We start from the raw sequence: 14,223 nt of genomic DNA, 5'->3' as shown, positions 1-14,223 counted from the left end.
GGGGTAGCTTTTGGATTGCCTCAACAGACAAAAATGTATAAGTGAAAAGGTTACATGCAATTAGGCAAAATTCACTGTGATCTGGCTGTCTGGTTTGGTTCACTCAAATTATATATGAAGAATCAAAGAACCATAAAGGAAAGCAGAAACATTGGTTGCCATTAGAAATCTGGTAAGTGTTTTTGATCAAGGAAAGCTTTCTTACTGAACAGGCTCTGAGCTCCTAGTTACCTATGGATTTATTTTTATAGAAAGAAATGAGCTCTCAGTAGTCCTCATTACTATCTTGCTAGATAAAAAGATCAACTAATCAATGAAAGTGCTGGTTTCAAATAGTATATAATACAGATAAAATAAAACAACTCGGACCTTGTCCTTCCAGAACTGACACATGAGTAGGTCACATTGGTTCAAAGACAATAGACAGATATAATACCCTAAACAACAATAATAAAACATTCAACATCATCTAATACTAGAGCTGTCCTAAGTGCTTTATCTGTGCTATTTTGCCTAAAATAAATGATGAGGTGGTTGGGTATCATTATCTCAAATGGCCAAGGGAGCAAACCAGATCTCCAACAGGATCTGCAAATACAGAATGTCACAAAGGTAGAAAACCTTAAGTCCTGGACCCAAACTCAGGCACGAGTTTGACTCCAAACATTCCACTACAATATATTCCCCCTTGCAATCACACATGGTCAGAGAAGGCAAGACACATATTTCAGTAACCCTCACTGGACTGTGGACTGAGTGCCAGCCTTGTGCCAGGCATGGATGGTGGAGGTTGGAATGGAGAGCCAATCCTTAAGAACCTTACAGATTAGAGAGAGGGACAGAGTGGCATGCAATACAGTTTCATTAGGGCAAGCCTGTGTCTGCAGTGGGTGGCTACTCGCAGGGTAGACTTTAGAGCAGAAACAAAGACCAGCATGGACCAAAGAGTTCGCTTTTTCTTCTGACTTCTTCTTTTTTTTTTTTTTTACATATATATATATATATATATATATATATATATATATATATATATATAGAGAGAGAGAGAGAGAGAGAGAGGCAGAGACACAGGCAGAGGGAGAAGCAGGCTCCATGCCAGGAGCCCAATGCATGACTCAATCCCGGGACACCAAGATCATGCCCTTGGCTAAAGGCAGGCACTAAGCCACTGAGCCACCCAGGGATCCCCTCCTTCTGACTTCTTATCCTGGCAACTTCCCCCAGCCCTTTCTCTAATACAGATATGATATTCCTTTCCAAGTAAAGCCCTTGATATTGTCAACTGTGTTACAAATGTATTAACCAGACTAACCCCACAGTTCTTGCTACTGCTCAAATCAAGAGAGAGAAGAAAGAGAAGCTAACATCAGACACAGTGACTATTTTAAACATATCTTCACCCTCTAAATTTATTCTAATTTAAAAAGACCTTTAATGACTTCATCTCACTTGATTCTTTTACTATCTCTGTGGTATACCAACATTTCAGACAAGAAAACAGACAGAGAGAGGCTGAAATTCTCAAGATGACTATATTAGTTTGCTAAGGCCACCATAATAAAGTATCACTGGGTGGCTTAACCAACAGACATTCATTTTTTCACAGTTCTGGAAGCTGGAAGTCCCAGGTCAAGGTGTTAGCAAGTTTGGTTTCTCCTGAGGCCCCTCTCCCTGCTTCCCTCTGGATCCTCACATGTTCTGCTTCTGTGCCTCTGCCTGCCTAGTGTGTTGTTGTGGCTTAATCTCTCCTTCTAAGACACCAAACATATTGGACTAAGATCCACTCTAATGACCCCATTTTAACTCAATCACCTCTTTAAAGACTGTATCTCTAAATACAGTCACATTCTGAGGTAGTGGGGTTTAGGGCCTCACCATATGAATTTGGGGAGAGCACAGTTCAGCCCACAACAGTAACCCAAATACAGGATGTTGGAGCCTGGATGTAAGACACCATTGATTCCATATAAAGTCATTTACCTAGGTAAAACTCACTTACCTTCTTTTCCCTGAGCTGTTCACTGCTTTCCGTGAATCTTAGTTTATCTCATACTGAAACTTACTAAACAGACTTAAGACCATCCTTCCTTCCTATCTATATATAAAAATATACCCATTTCATGGCACAGGTGAAATGTTACTTTTGTTTTGTTTTTGTTTTGTTTTGTTTTGTTTTGTTTTGCTGTTCCTGTTAGAGACACCTGATTCCATAGTTGGAAATACTTATTTTCTCATAGGAATGCCCATTCACAATTCAATTCTCTTGCATGACTTTCAACTTTCTACTTTGTAAAATAAATGTATGTTTCTGTCTCTCTTCCTTTAAACTTATAAACTGTCAATTATCTTTCTATGTTTTTTGGGAGTATGCACTCTGAATGAGAGTCCTAGATGCTATAGTGAACAAGATAGGTAACGTCCTTCCTTTCCAGACCTTTTGCCCTGGTTTGGAAACAAATGATACACAAATAAGTAACTAAATAGACTAGACTATTTTAAATAGTGGCAAATCATAAGAAGAAAATAAAACAGAGGAAAGGAAGAAAGAATGGGGGTGGGAGTCCAGTCCCATTGGCCAGGGAAGAACTCTTGGGAGAAATGTTCTAAGCTGAATCTTAAGAGATAAGGTGTCATCTACATGAAGACTGAGAAGACTGTTCCAGGCAAAGAAGCAGCAAGTATGAATTCTGAATTGAGATATGAATTCCAAAGTGGGAAAAAGGGTGGTGTATTTAAGTACAGAAACCATGTGAGTGCAACAGAGCAAGTAAGAAGGTCAGAGATAAAATTTAGCCAACATCAGATATCTTGGTCCTGCTGGACCACAGCAAGGATGCTGAATAGTGTTCTTCATGTAATGAGAAGTATCTCCTGGATGGGGTAGAGGTTTAATGAATGTCTTCAAATATTAATTAAATTAAGCTTGCCCAGGATTTGGTTGTTCTGGTAACCTGGGTGAATAAGTCTATATGAAAACAAAGGAATTGTGGTCAGTAGCTCCATATGGCCTGTGTTACAGTCCTTGGTGTTAGATTTCTACCCAGTTGTCAGGATCTAAATCAAATGATTCCCTGTGTCTTCTGTAAGGATTCTCATTTTTTTGTCAGTGTTAAGTAATTTAACATCATTACATTTTCATTAATTAGCTGAAAATTTTAAGATAGCAATAGTCTTATAATACTAATCCTCTTAAGATACTAATAAAATATCTCCTGAATACCCAATGGCAACTATTAGGTTTCTACTCTAGTACAAGATACAAGTAAATGACTTCATGCAAAACTTTTTCATAACTGGAATAGCTGCTGTGATTATCCATCTTAAAACTGAAACATCTTTGGTACTTGGTGTGACCTTCATTTCAGGCTGGGCTGAAATTCTGTTAGGGAAGAGAATGTGGATGCACAAGTACTATTTTGAGGAATAAATAGCAGCATCTTTTCTATTCTCTTAAACTCAAGATAAAATATAGTGTGCAGCAGGTGTAGAGCTCTCTTCACAGTACAAGTAAAGCTACAGAAAAATCATTTCCACATTAGAATTGAGATGATTCATCATTTTTCTCTAGCATGAATCTCATAGAAATATTTTGCCCTCAATATCTTCTCTAAGCAAAGTTGCAAGGTTTGTAATGACTAAGAGTCTTGGAAAAGAAGCACATTTGTCCTGAAAATTAGAAACATCTCTTCACCCATTCACATTCCCTGAAAGAAGGAAATTTGCACCTTATCTTTATTGTCCTTAGCATGGAAATCTTCTTTTATTTTTAACCCAGAAAATAAAACTGAGAGGCAAAAATGTGAGTTTTAAAGGATAATTAGTTTTAGAATTTCATCTGGAATTTTAATAACACAATTAAGTATGTTAAATGAAATTGCATGGGGCGCCTGGCTGGCTCAGCGATTGAGCATCTGCCTTTGGTTCAGGTCATGATCCTGGGGTCTTGGGTTAGAGTCCCACATCAGGGTCCTTGCATGGACCCCGTTTCTCCCTCTGCCTATGTCTCTGCCTCATGAATAAATAAATAAAATCTTAAAAAAAAAAAACGAACCAAAAAAATAAATAGATGAAATTGTGTATCCTTCACATTATTTAATTCAACTACTTCTTCTATGCGTTACTTCCACAAATTTAACAATTCTATTTGGGTAGAACAGTGGCAGAGTAGAGTGATCTCTTGTTATGAGTGGTCCTGAAGTAACCAAATGAATGGATCACCACTGAAGTCTGCAGAGGTTCTTTCAGCAGGTCTAGATTGTTTCTTATTAAAGAGAAACAAAAAGGAAATTAAAATATCACAAAATACCCAATCAAGTTGGCAAAAAAGGAACATGTGTGAACAATGGCTACCGATGGTTCTGCTTTTGCTTACATTTTCATATATCTTGCTCTATTTAACAAACCTGGCCATTGCCCTTCTTCTCAATACCTATCCCATGTATAAGTCAACTTATTTGTTGGGACCACCTGATTTCAATTTGCCCACATCTACCAATGGCCAATTATTTACTACTTCATGGGTCCTCCCAATTGCAATGATATTTTTGCTCATGTTGATGACCATGAAAGCTAGGTACGCATCCAAGCATGTCAAGGTGAGAACAAGAAAAAGGAACGGAGAAGATAGCAGCTTTTCAAAGTCTATTCATTTTGAAAATGTAATCCTGCACCTTATGTGATTTTGGCACCAGGTCATGATATTCAGCATGTTGTTAATTCCTCATGGGGGTGCATCATCTTATTGTATCTGCCACAGGTTAATTGCAATGAGAATGTAAAATTGGTTTAAGTGATATTGAATAACAGAAAATACATGGGCTTTGGACAAAACTAGGATTGGATCAAGAATCTACCATTTCTCAAAAACAAACTTAACAACAACAACAAGAAAAAAAGGTTGGAGGGGAGGGGTTTCCTGGCTGGCTCAATCAGAAGAGTGAAAGACTCTTGATCTCAGGGTTGTGAGTTCTAGCCCCCCATTGGGTACAGAGATTACCAAACAAATAAATAAACAAACTTTAAGGGAAAAAAAAAAAAAAGAATCACCAGATGAACAGGCTTGAGTCTCAATTACCTCATCTAATAAATAATGACAATACATACAAATTCATTAGGGTACCATAAAGATTAGATCCAAATAAGTATGTCAAACTACCTAGTATGGCATGACAATTCTTTTTTCTCTCTCTCTGATAATTTTGCTCTTGGACATACTCAGAAAAAAAATTCTCTTCGCCAACTTCCAGAAAGACATGTTAAAGCTGGGAAAGGCCTAGAGGAAAGCAATTAGAGGAAAGAAGTAGTGCCTAACATTGTCAAAATAAAAACTTTAGGGCTTTCCTTTTCTTTCTTTCTTTTTCTTTTCTTTTTTTTTTTTTTTTACTTTTTATTAAAATTAATTTAATTAACATATAGTGTAGTATTAGTTTCAGAGGTTGCATTAGATTAGATTAGATTGCATATAATACCCAGTGCTCACTACATCAAGTGCCCTCATTGATGCCCAAGACCCAGTTACCTCATTCTCCCATCCCCTCTCCCTTCAGCAACCCTTAGTTTGTTTCCTGTAGTTAAGAGCCTTTTATGGTTTGTCTCCCTCTCTCTTTCCATCTTATTTTATTTATTTTTCCTTCCTTAGGGCTTTTCTCATATGGTCTGGTATGGCATATAATATGGATTTCATAGTACACTATTAGAAAAACAGAATTTGGGAGTTTCTTTTAAAACTTTGAGGAGACAAGCAGAGATAAAACAAAGAGACATAAATAAATTTGGGAAAGGCCAAAATAAACTGATGGATGTGGAATCCATAATGGGATGAAATAGTTATTAAAGTCTCACAAAGGTGAGATTGTGATCATCATGCAGATATAGAATGAGTCTGTGTTGAGTATTTTATTGAACTTCTTAAAGAGGGAAACAGCAAGATACAACATTATTGCAAAGAGCACTGGAAAAGCTAGAATTGCCAGGATAAGATTAGTGCTGGGTTCAGTGGAAAACTGAAATTATCTTGACTCTGTTGGACAGAAGTCTACAAATTGACCCTGTCCCTAAGAGGTATAAGATAATAGCCACACCCAAAAAGAACATCTAGTAATTTCTTTTGCTAATGTCTAAGCTTCAGATACTTCTTTTTAAACACTATAAAGTAAGATCATCAGGGATGCCTCACCTCTTTAAACAGACATTGTGAAGAATAACTGCCTCTTCCCACAAAACACCTGTTGGAACCACTTTTATTCAGTTGGACTAGTTTCTATTCTTGGCCAAAATGGCTACTGCCATGATTGCAGGGGTCAACTCACTTAACAGTCTTAAAGCTGAAGGAAGATATCTGATATAGGTTACTTTGATTAAGTTGTCTCTCCTGCCTGGAAAAATCTTTTGCCATTTTAACAATAGTAACTTGACAAGAGGGGATCCCATTTGAAACTTAAAAGACAATCTCTTAAAATTCATCAATGTAATTCATCTGGAAGAAAGTATCAAATGAAAGACAGGATGTTGAATTAAAATAATTTGGGCCATTTTTACTGTATTTTAACACAAACCAAAAAAAATTATAGGATGACATAAACAAGGAACAAAAAGACCAAAGCTGGGATTAAAGGTTTTGAAAAACTATAAGAACACATAAGAACAAAATTTCTTTCATTCTATACAGGTCTGATGGTATATTAAAAAAAGAAAAATTGGGATTCACTATTGCTCTGGTGATAATAAATTTTATTTATGTTTAAAATAAAAAATAAGCAGGCCTATAATTTAAGTTGTGCGGAGACACATAAAAAATGTTAGTGCTCACTGGGACATTCATGAAAAGGAAGACTGACAAGTAATAAAACTATATCTTAATCTGTGAGGGTTTTAAAGTCATTTCTGTATTAAATAAACAGGCTAACTCAAAGTGCTTACTTTATTGTGATCACACAGAATTCCTGGAAAAATTAATTTACAGTGGAGAGAAGCAGGATATTTTTCCAAATAAATAATTTATATTGATGCTTGTCCTTTTTACTTAAAGAAGTTCTGAAATAGCTATAAATTGAGGACTTCCAACTGATTAAAGCCTCTCCATCTTTGTCACCCTGTGCCAGCCAGTGGCCAGTGTGCTTGACAGAATTCAAAAGGAGAGAGAATAGCATATGGCAGAATGAGTTTTGAGCCTCAGAGAAAGCTTCCCCCATTCCCACTCCATCTGTGCATTGTGTGGCACCTCTCCCCATAGCACAGAGATGCTGAGCTAAGGATGGGAGAAATGTATGATGGTAAAATGCAGAAACAGCTTTTGTGTCATGCTAAGCATTAACAAAACACTTCCATTCTACAGCACACGTCTTAAACTGAGAGAAATGGGTGGTATAAGTTTATCTGAGGGCACTCAGACTGATTCTTCGAGTTCAGTGCACAAAGCAAGCTTCCTGGAGTAAGGCATTGTGAAATGATAGCTGGAATATGTCAATGTTTGGCTTTGGGACCTGGGGAAGGACGTGTTGTGCAAATCATTGGCCTCCCAGGAAACCCCAGGAATACATTCGAGCAGCCAGGAAGTCCTGAGAGGGCTCAGAGCAAGCAAACCGTTGGAGTGTTTCTCCTGTGCACCTCAACCCAAATAGTTTTGCTGATAGAGGCTGAAAGAAAAAAAAAAATGGAGCCAGTGACTTGTGTTGTATTATGATAAGTGTGCTGTTGGGAGACTTTGACTAGTCAGTAGCCATTGTTTCTCCAAAATGCAGGGAAACACAGGAAAACGTTTGTCCTTCTGTTTTGCTCTCTTTCTATCCCCTTTCCTCAAGCTATGTTGAAGGCTCTGATTGTCTCCACCTTGACTGCTGAACCCCAGGCTACTACTCTGCTTCTGGGCTCCCAGCACAAAATGAACATGGCAGGAGGGCAGAGAGCAGAAAGACAAGAGGCAGAGCCTGGGGACACACCACCAGGTCACAGCTGTTGCTCACCCTCTTCCTCTCTTCCCCTTTCAGGGGTGCGTGTGCACATGCGCTGGTGCACACAAGGGAAAACACATACACACCACTGAGAAGCCTTCTTCAGTTACTGACTTAGGACAACTTAGCGCTAGCTTCATCAGGATCTAGCCTCAAAGCTGAGAGAGATGATTGGCCAAAAATTCTTGCTTGGTCCAAGCGACACGTTCTGAGTCCACTCATTCCTTCTACTATTCCTCTATTACATTGGAGAAATTTGGGAATTTCCATAAATAAGGCTACACAGCAAACAATTGATGGAAGAGCTACAGACAGCAAACCAGAAGCAGCCCCAGCCCTGAGCTGTCAATGTATCGGAAGCATGAGTCAGTTCAATCCCCAGACAGCATGGAGAATGATGATTAACTCCATTAATTAATTAAGTGGAGGTCAGTTAAAATTTTGACTGTATCATCATTTTTATTTTCCTGATGTTTAATCCCTTCTAGCAAATAACAAGAGCAAGCTACATAAAATATTAAACAATCATATTTAAAATTTCTTATAAAACTAAACTAAAATAAAATTTCTTATAAAACTCTTATACAACCACTGATAAAACCATATGGAAGGCCACAGAATAAAATGAAGCATTTGTTACTTGATTCACAAAAGACAGAATCTGACATAAGGAAAAAACCTCCCGAAACTGACATAAGGCAAATTACAAGTGTCAAATTATCTTCAGCATAATCATCACCACCAGCAGCATCATAGGAACAATAGCAATAACTAATATTTACTGAGCTCTTCCTAGGTGCCAGCACTATCAGTCTAAAGAACTTTACATATATAATTTCCTTCATGGTTTGGGTGAGACAACTGAGGCACACAAAGACAATATAAATTGGTTGGGGCCCCATAATTGGTAGGGGTTTGGGTTGGGTTTTGGATAAAGTCAGTTTGAGCCCATGATCTTAAACAGACTACCAGGTAGTACACATGGAAGCTGGCAGTGGGTATCAGCGGCCCTGTTCTCCTTTGTCTAATGTGTTTATCTGAGGATGCTTCTCAGCTAGCCCCCCTAAAGGAGGGCTAAAGGAGGTAACTCACTTGTGGCTAAAGGAAGATGGGTAGGAGGCAGGACAAGAGGAGGCACAAAGCTTTCTGATTCATGATTCCCACATTTCCATTGCCCTCCCTGATCTACTTATCTATAGCTGCATTACACGTTACCCTAAAACTTAATGGTGTCAAGAGTGAGTTCATGTAAACAGTTATTAACAGTGTGAACAATTATTATTTCCTCTCATTGCTCTATAGGAAGTTGAGGCTCAGCTGCGCAGTGTCTTTCATGCTTGGTGTCCTTCATGTTCCCTCTTCGGATGGTAGCTGGGGCTGAATCATCTGCAGGCTTGACTGGGCTGGATTGTTCCAGAATAATCTGGAAGAAGGAACATTCACAAGTCTGGCAGTTGATTCTGGCTGTTACTGTAAGTTTACCTGTCCACAAGAGCACCCACATGTGCTTCTCCATGTGGCTAAGCACTCCTTCACAGAAAGTTGGCTTCTGGGGTGCCTGAGTGGCTCAGTTAGTTAAGCATCTGTCTTCAGCTCGGGTCATGATCCCCGGGCTGTGGGATGAAGTCCTACATCAGGCTCCCAGCTTGGTGGGGAGTCTGCTTCTCCCTTTACCCCTCCACACTGCTCATGCACTCTCTCTCTCTCTCTCTCTCTCTCTCTCCCCCTCTCCCTCTCTATCTCTCTCTCTCTCTCTCTCTCTCTCTCTCACACACACACACACACACACACACACACACACGTGTGTGCTCTCTCTTTCTCTCTCTCAAATAAATTTTAAAAAAAGAAAACAAAGTTGGCTTCTGCATCATCAGTATTCCTTCATAGTAGTGCAAAGCTCTAAGAAGGCAAGTTAGAAGCTATTGGTCTTCTCAGATGCTAGACTCAGAACCAGTATAATATAATTTCTTCCATACTCATTGATCAAGCAAGTTAGTTTAGATTCTGACGTAGAAGAATTAGACTCCACCTATCAATGGGAGATAATAAATAATAATGGAAGGTGGCAAATAATAGTAAATAATCTGCAGCCATCTTTAATGTACCTCATCTACCAGTGCCTACCAATCTTTAGTGCCAATAACCTCAGAGGCACCAAGCCCTATGCAACAGACTTAGGAGTCTTCATAACTTATACCATAAAGCAAACTGCCTCTGAGAACCAAGAAAACCTGGTATAGTGAACCCTGGCTGTACCTTGCCCTTATATCTAAAATACATTTGTCAGAAACCATCTTTTATTGCAACTCACATAGCTTTACTGTAAATTTCAAAACTGCGCATAAAAAAGTTAGGAAAAAATACCCAGTAAGCACCAATCTTGTTTCTCAACAAAAGCATTTGGGCTTTAAACTGCCCTAGACACACAGTGGACTACCACGGTTTGGACTCCCAGATTATTTTAAGCATTCAGATGCCACCTGCAAATTTGTGTCTGCCAGAGATACCCCCACCCCTCTCAACTTAAAAATCCCTGGCATTTTAACAAGGCACCACTTTCTTTATCACATGACAAAAATACTTTTTGCAGTGCATCAGTCCCTCAGATGAAGCATGGTTATTATGTCTATTTTGATTGTCTTTATAAAAACTCAGTCTTCAATGTCCTGGGACATTTTAATGCTGTGTGTTGAGCTAATGTGCAAGATATATATCCATTATTACCTATTTACTTGGGTTATTGTTCTGGCTAAGGTGTAATTTTCCAGCAGGCATTTGTTTAGAAATTTGGCAGCACACAGAGAACATTTCCATACTTAAAAAGCATCCAAAATTTAGAATGACATCCAGTGATATTAAGCAAGTGTAGATAATGCTCTCCAACTTCATCAAATATTCATGGTTAATTATAGTCATAATATTTATGTTGCTGTGAAAATTAAGGTTGTGAGCTTCTTGTACACAGGCAAAAATACAAGCTTACAGACTATGCTATTGCTTACCCCTTTCATTACTAGAATTTCTCATTGTCATTAAATAGAATGGCAAGCATGGTGTTCTTTGGCTCTCTAATTCACATTGCAGATCTGATATGTCCCGTGATAGACCAGAAGGACATGTTGAAGTAGCTGAAGACCCATCAGAGCATGTCCCAAAAGAGGGGAAATATGGGATCAGAGGACCACTGGCTACATTTTCTGGAACAAAAATCAGAACACATGGACTGACAAGCCTGGGAATACTTTGAGCAGCCACAAGATAGATGATTTGAAATTCAAAGTCGTAGAAAATGAGACATATGGTCATCACATCTGAAGGGAAATCAGATCACATGGTACAGATGAAGAAAGGGCTCAAATGATCTAGTCCCCTATATTGTCTACTCAGCCATTGTAGGGAACAAAAATGCCATTGTAAATTTAAAAGGCAGGTAGGGAAAAATCTTTCCAGAATGTATATCTAGTTCAGAAAGCCTATCTCTGAAGACCATCAATCAAAAGTAAAATTCAGGGGCAGCTGGGTGGTTCAGTGGTTGAGCATTTGCCTTTGCCTCGGGCCATGATCCTGGGGTCCTGGGATCAAGTCCCACATCAGGTTCCCCACGGGGAGCCTGCTTCTCCCTCTGCCTGTGTCTCTGCCTCTCTCTGTGTGTCTCTCATGAATAAATAAATAAAACCTTAAAAAAAACCAAAACAGTAAAGTTCAAACTTCCTGGATAAACTTGTTACTTTCTTGCCTCATTTTCTACTTCCCTTTTCATGCTTCTGACATGCCAGATCAGGACATTTGTGATCCCATGCTGCCACACCCTTGGACCCTTTCTTATTGTATCACTTCTTTTAGGAATATTTATTTAGATGTGGTTTCTTAGGCAAAAGTTCATCTCATCTTTAATATTCAAAATTAGTATCATCTGTGCTTTCTTAACCTTCCAGAATCTAGACAAGCTGAGGCAGATGCATGTTCTTTCAAGTTCCTCTCTCTTATACCTATACATCTTGTTACTAATATTGCAGCCTACTTATAGGTTTGCATGCATGTCTTCCTCACAAAATTATAAAAAAATACTATTAAATTTGCATACAACACACATTTTGGAGACATAGTGGATGCAATAGACAACACAATCAAGTTTCAAAAAGATTTCAGCATGTTGAAATCACAGACCAGGATATGCATAATGAAATCTACTGGAGTACAATGGATTTCACTGGATTTCTGAAGAGCAAGTACAAAATTTTAATGAAGACCTGGCTGAAGAGCACAATGAGAGAAATCACTGCATTTTTTAGTTCATTAAAAAAATGCAATAAATATATAATAGTAATGTGGCACCTTAAAAAATAGGGCCAATCTTCAGCCACCTTCATAAGTGTATCCATGCAGATAGAGCAAGGTTATGGGCATTTATTAGTCTGATGGGTCCAACATTCTAGAATGTATTGTCTGGCCTAGAGAAACTTTCTTTTAAGAAGGTCATTAGCAAAAAAAAAAAAAAAGTCATTAGCAGAGTTCTATTAACTGACACACAATATACACTACTAGTTGCCTATCAATATCAATATTTATTTTCCCTTTCTCCTGTACAATTTTTTCAGAGATAATGTGCCTCGAAAAATTATTATGTTTCCCAGCATCCCTTGTAATTATGTGATAGAGTCATGGTCCATCAGACCTCTGTGAAACTGTGACCCTCCTGAGAACACCCTGTGAAAAGCATATATTTCACAAAGACATTCCTTCTGCTTTTTACCTTTTCTCTTCTGGGTTAGAATAGAGATGGTGTCCTGAAGGTGGTGTAGCCATATGGTCATTATGTGACAGCTTCAAAAGGGATAAAACCTGTAAGCTAAGGATGACCAGAGGTGCCTGGGTCTCCGATGGCGTTGCCAAGATTGCAATCCTCTTGAGTTTTTCACATGAAAAAAGTAAGCAACTATCTTCTTAAGTCACATTTGTCATGTTTTCTGTTACTGGTGGCCCTGTTACAATGCTGACCCATACAGATAGTGGCTTGGCTGTGGCAGGCTGAGAAAGGAGGTCAACAAGAAATGGACAAGTGCAGTACAATTAGCCTGCAGATCAGGGAACTACGTGGAGACTTGCTATATGGCTTTATGTATCTAAGACACTATACTGTAGAAGACTTTATATCCCCAGAAGGCAAAACTGGGACTTGTGGTAAAGGTTAAGGGAAGGAAATTGAACTCATTAGAGCATATCTTTTCAGAGATATAAAGCAACCAAAAAAAAAAAAAAAAGAAGAAGAAGAAGAAGTGGTTAAAACTCAACAGAAAAGAATTCAGAGCTGGGAGTAGGAGATGGGAAGAGAATTGGAGGAAGGTGATGAAAAGGTACAAACTTCCAGTTCTAAGATAAATCAGTACTAGAGATGTGATGTACACAATGGCTACAGCTAACACTGCTGTGCAGTATAGTTGAAAGTTGTTAAGAGAGTAGCTCGTAAGAGTTCATGTCACCAGGAAAAATATGGGTTTTTTTCCTTACCTATAAGAGATGATAGATGCTAGCTAATTGTGGTAACCATTTCATAACATATGTAAGTCAAACCATTATGCTCTACACCTTAAATTTATACAGTGCTATATTCAATTATACCTCTATAAAACTGAAAAAATACATAAATAAAAAATGAAGAGGCAAAAAAAGTGACTAGAACACCACCTATAAGAATAGAGGGGATTATAGTGTCAGACTGCAATTTATACCAGATGGAGAAATTTACCAGATCTAAGATTTCTATTTGTATCCCAAAACTTAGCCATACTTCGACAAACATTTCTCAAGCACCTGTTCTATCCATATCTTCTGTGAATTTTTAGGAATATAAGAATTTTTTTTAAATGTGTTGAGGATCTTACTGTGTGGTAGCTGAGATATATGCCCAGAAAAATTATTTCAATGAAGCTTTAAATGTTAAGATACAGATTAAGCACAGAGTAAAAAAAGGGGGGATGTTTCCTTCAAATTGAATTTTCAAGGTTGAGCTACTATGGTCTGATTAAAAAAAAAGAGGAGGGGAAGAGAATTTCAGGCAGAGGAATGGCACACAGAGGTATCCTATGGTGAAACCATACATTGCACATGAGAAAATCAGCAGGTTAGAAATATTGAGGGATAGAATGCAGAAGTAGTTCAAGAAGGAGGCACAGAGGCAGACCAGGAGATTTGTGTGAAGATCAGTGAAGTTAGATGTTATCCTACAGCCAGTAATTCTCTGACTTCCAAATTTCAAAGTGAAATTTTTAAAAAT

Source organism: Vulpes lagopus, chromosome 8, assembly GCF_018345385.1.
Source record: "Vulpes lagopus strain Blue_001 chromosome 8, ASM1834538v1, whole genome shotgun sequence".
NCBI lineage: Eukaryota > Metazoa > Chordata > Mammalia > Carnivora > Canidae > Vulpes > Vulpes lagopus.
This window is presented reverse-complemented; position numbering follows the sequence as displayed.